The sequence below is a fragment of the Thamnophis sirtalis genome, unplaced genomic scaffold, assembly GCF_051295495.1.
Source record: "Thamnophis sirtalis isolate CommonGarterSnake01/CBP01778 unplaced genomic scaffold, rThaSir2_p1.2 scaffold_12, whole genome shotgun sequence".
Taxonomy (NCBI): Eukaryota; Metazoa; Chordata; class Lepidosauria; order Squamata; family Natricidae; genus Thamnophis; species Thamnophis sirtalis.
The window spans coordinates 50,106,829-50,112,157 of record NW_028261392.1 but is presented as its reverse complement, the minus strand read 5'-3'; positions in this window follow the sequence as shown (position 1 = coordinate 50,112,157).

Here is a 5,329-nt window from a genome sequence, read left to right as displayed (position 1 = left end):
TTGTGTGTGTGTGTGTGTGTGTGTGTGTGTGTGTGTGTTTGCTTGTTTGAGAGAGAGAGAGTTTGTTTGAATGAGAGAGGGAAGAGGGTAGGAGAGATAGTCCAATCCAACTTGTGTGTGTGTGTGTTTGTGTTTGAGAGGGAGGGAGAGAGGGAGGAAGGAGGGGAAGGGAGAAGAAAAAGAAAAAAATGAAGGAAACCTATTTAGCTAAGGAGAAAAACAAATGCTGTCACTTTAAATCGGAACTGAGCATGCCTGGCTATGGAATTCTGGGAGTTGAAGTCCACAAGTCTAAAAAAATTGCTGCCTCACCAGCCATAAACCTCACCACATGTCACTGCACATGACTGTGTTTGGTCTAAGCCTAAGGCCTTTTCATAACTTCCATCATATACCTCTTTATCTTCATCATCAGTCGTCTGTCCTTCATTTTCATCATAAGACATAATTACTTCATGTCAGTATCAAAATATCTCGAATACGTCTCTGCTTGTATTAGCAAGCCTCTGCCTCTCATTGTCTTGCTGCATTTGCCTTTTGATTAATTATTTTTATTAAGTATAATCTTTATTGTCATTGTACTTAAATACAACGAAATTGGTTAGCTCAGGCACATCTGGCAGACTAATCTGATGTGATCCAAAAGAAGCAATCTTGTCTCTCTGACCTTTAACAAAAACAAATTCCTTCAATGGTATCTTCATCTCCTTAGCGCAGATACAGTTAATGTGAGCTTCTGTCAATTTGTCAAGTTTCACAGTGAAAGTCTCTTTGACATTTAGCTTTCCTCTACCAAAAGATATATTTTTGGCTTGATCCCAGCTCTCTTGGATCTTGTTCAAGATTGTCACTTGTGAATTTATAACAAAAGAACTGTTCATTCATTTCCACTTTTCAGGCACTTTTGGATATATGTCTCTTGCAAGACTGACTGCTGGGTAGTTTTTGCTTCATCACTACTTTGTTCTGTTACCCATAGACCATATCTGAGATAGCCTTGCAGTATTGGCATCAAGTCTCTGGCAGTCCCAATTAGGTTACTCATATGAGTGAAGTTCCCAATCTTGTTCTTTTTTTCAGAAACCATTACAGATCAGTTATCGCATTCACAGGAAATGAAGACTGCAGTATTAACACTCTCAGACAAAACAATGTTTAACAAAAAGAGAAAGACAGCTGAACCTGTGAAATGAAACAAACAAAATGTTAAAAAGTTATGATATTTATGTAGTTATTTACCAAGCACATCTAAATTATATTAAAGTAACCAAAATATCTTCCCCAAAGCATGTCACAACCTTTGAGCACTCCTAATGTTTGGAAATTGAAAGTTGAAACATTTGGCATGCCCTGACCACGCCCCAATTGCACATTTACCTTTCTGAAGATATCCTGAAGATAGCTCAGGAAGTCGGGGTAGAGAAGGTGGCTCCCTTGCTGTGCTACATGGCACAATCAAGGAGAAGAAATCCTGTCACTTCGCTTCCATTGCAATTCTTTCTCCCCAGCCAGTCTAAATCAGTGTGATTTCTTCTTAGCTCCGCCAGGATAAGAGTAGCATAAAGCTAGCACTGGTGGAGCTGAGACAAAATTGTACCAATTTAGGCTGGCTGGGGAGAAATTATTGCAACATTGTGCCACATGACCAAGCAAGGGAGCAGCCTTCTCTACTCTGACTTCCTGACCTCTGAATATCTTTGAAAAGTAAGTGAGCGAATGGTGACGGGAGGTGGGTGGGGAAGTGAGCATGGAATCTGGTATCTTGAAAGGATGGGAGAGTAATACGTGCAAGCCCATTGCTTGCTGCCATGGAAAAGAGGGGAGGGGGTCAGTGGAAAATTTTTTGTTGCAGCTTTGCAATTATGGTCTGGGCTTTGCTTATCTCTCCAAGGTCATTTCTTTTAGCTTTGGTAAACAGCAGCTTTCTGGTTGCCTAGCTACAAGGCGGTTGGGCTCTACAGTTTGTTTCAATTTGTTGTTTTGTGCGTTTTGTCTTATATCAATAAAACTCAAATGACTGGGACCCCTGCTGAAGCACCCTGACCCAGACACTCCATTTGTAATTCAAACTGATGTTAGTGATGTAACCATGGGGGTGGAGTTATTGCAAAAGAATACCTGGGGGTTGCTACATCCATGTGCATTCTCGGTAAGAAACTTACCAAGACTAAACAGAAGTGGGCGATATGGGAGAAGGAGGTGTATGCAGTGCGCTGGGCCCTACTTACTTGGCAGCATTTCCTGGAAGGGGCAAAGTCTCCATTTTAACAAGCGGCTTGCAAAACTTCCTTCTCTTTGAGAAGTGGTTTGCAAAGTCCCGGCTTTACAAGCCGCTTGTTAAAGATAATGAGGCAGTGGGGGAGGGCTTTTTCAGACCAGCCCAGGCCAGAGTAGTGTTGAAGTCTGATCCAGCCTGGGCTCATCTGAATAAGTCCCCCCCCCGGCTTCCTTCTCTTTGAGAAGTGGTTTGCAAAGTCTTGGCTTTGCAAGCCACTTGTCAAAGAGAAGGAAACGCGGGCTTCTTCCAACAGCCGAATCCTCCACTCCTGTTCCTTCCTCGGCTGTTGGAAGAAGCCTGCACGGACTTCCTTCTCTTTGACAGCCACCTCATTTCTAATGGGGTGGGGAGAAATCCATGTGTTAGAGGGAAGAGAAGGCCAAGCTTCTGCTAGGGACTGCCTTTCCTCCCTCTTTAAAGCATTGATTTCTCTGTACCCCATTGGAAATGAGGCACCTGTCAAAGAGAAGGAAGCACGCATGGGCTTCTTCCAACAGCCAAGTCCTCCACTCTGGCAAAGGGTGGGCAAGGCAAGCATGCTGTGGACAGGTGGGGTGAGAGAACAAGTGAGTGGTGACCGGATGGGCAGGTCTAGTGAACAGGGGGGGGCAGGCCAAGGGAGGGACCGTACCAGTACAGGGCCTCTGGGGGCCCCAGTACGTAAACAGACATGCAATTTCCACCATCGGTATGTGCATACTGGGACATACCAGTTGAAACCCAACTCTGGTACTAACCAATGAACATCCAAATAAGCAAAATGGAGAAAATAGAAACGCGGACGCTTGTAATTCTTGAATCTATGATCCATGGTAAATGAATGGGATAAAATGTAAACATATTGCCACATTACATTTAAAATCTTCATAGAGATATCACACATTAAAAATAGAAAATGACCTGCTTATTGATGATACCAACATGATTTTATATGTGTCTAGATGAAGATGCCACATAGTAATGGTTTTCTATTCTGCATTAACACGTAATATAATATGATGGCTCAAAAAATGTACTGGTTGAGATGAAATGTAAGTCCTTGAGCAGAAAATTTAAATAAGCACTCACATGGCCTTTTTTTCCTCTCACACATTTAATTTTAAAATATCATTTCAAAGATTTCTTCAGAGTTGAAGACTTGATGATGGAAAAAAAGGGATATTTAGGAGGCAATCTGATGCCAAAATAGACTAAAATCTGCTCTTTGTACCATAAGTTCTAAATGTCTTTCTGCCACCCCTCATAATGACTTTTAGAGAAAGGTATTGAAAAAGCCTAAAAAGCCTGCTCCTTCCTGCTATCCCAAATATTTTTGAAGATTGAAGGCGGACAGAAGACGCAAGAGCCAGGATTCCAAAACAGCAAAGGTTTATTCGAAAGAGCGAACAGATGACAGCGATTCAAAGAAGCAGAATCCGCGCCAAGGTATTTATATGCGGTTTTTAAACGGGGAACCAATAGGGAGCCGGGTACTGTCCAGCAACTGCTGACGCAGTACCCCGGCCAATCAGAATGCATTAGCTGGCTAGCAACAGGCTATGCTGCGTCCCAGCCAATCAGGGCACAGCATAGGCTGTTGCTGGCCCTTTAGAAGTTTTATTAATACTCTACAGCAGATATTAAACTTTTTAAGTAGGTTGAGTGGCAGAAAGCAATCACTATAGACTATCACCTCACCTATTATGCAAAGCACGTCACAGGATTTATAGGCAAGTTGGGAGAGGAATTTGTCTCTGTCTCATGTGCATGTGTCCAGGAAAAAATAGCAAAATGCTATTGGCGTACAGAATTTGTCTGCCTGCCTTCATTTTGGCTATAAACAGAAAGACGTGCTTCTTTGAATGACTAATATTGAAAGTATAAGAGGAAAAACTACATTACTCCTATAATTGTACTCTAAAGATCAACATCAACAGAGAACACGAGTATACACAGAATGTATATTCACATTGAAGTTCAATAAACTGATTTAAACATAGAATTTTCAGGTTTAAATGCAATTTGAAATTGAATATCAAAAAGACACAAAAGACATTCTGAATAGTGCTTAGAGTACTTCCAAATAGTTCATTTGGAATTTCACCTTACATAAATGGGGGGGGGGTGTTACTCCAAACAAATAAATGTGTACGTACATGCATAAAACATTCACATACACTCAAAATTCAGACGGACAGAACTGAGTATTGGGCCCTATCAAACAAGATGCAGTTCAGTAGCAAGAAAAGTAAGATCCTACATTTAAATAAGAAAAACCAGATTCACAGGTACAGAATAGGCAGTACCTAACTCAAGAGTAGTGCCTGTGAGAGGATCTAGATGTCCTGGTGGACCATCACTATGAGTCAGCAGAGTGTTGCAGCTTCTAAAAAAGCCAACATAATCCTAGGTTATGGGACAACAAGAAGGATAGTATCAAGTTCATGGGAAGTGATAGTACTGCTCTATACTACACTAGTGATGTCTTAACATACTGTACCAAGTTCTGGTCACCATGATACAAAAAAGATGTGGAGACTCTAAATTTTAGAGTCTAAAAACAGTTCAGAAAAGAACAATAAAGACAATAAGGAGTCTGGAGTTGAAACTGTATGATGAACAGCTATGGGAACAAGGTATATTTAGTTTAAGGAAGAGAGGGAGCTATGACAGCAATCTTCCAATATATGAAGACTATCAGAGGGAAGAGGGCTTTGATTTGTCAGAGGAGAACCAGCTTGGAAATAAGGAGGAATTTCCTGACAGTGAGAACAATTAATCAATCGAGCAGCATGCCTCCCATAGTTGTGGGTGCTTCATCGCTAGAGGTTTTCATGAAAAGATTGGAAAACTATTTTGTCCAAGATAGTATAAGAACTCCTGTCTGAGGGAACTCCAAGATCCTTCCCAGCTCTATGACTCTATGCTTTTATAATCTAAATAAATCAACTCTAACTATCCTTGATTATCTTGGCATTTACAATTTGCAACTTCACTTTAGCAATTGATTAGTTACAGCTTTCCTCATTCTTGTTCTACAATCCTCTATCCTTCCGCTATCTTCCCTCTCCC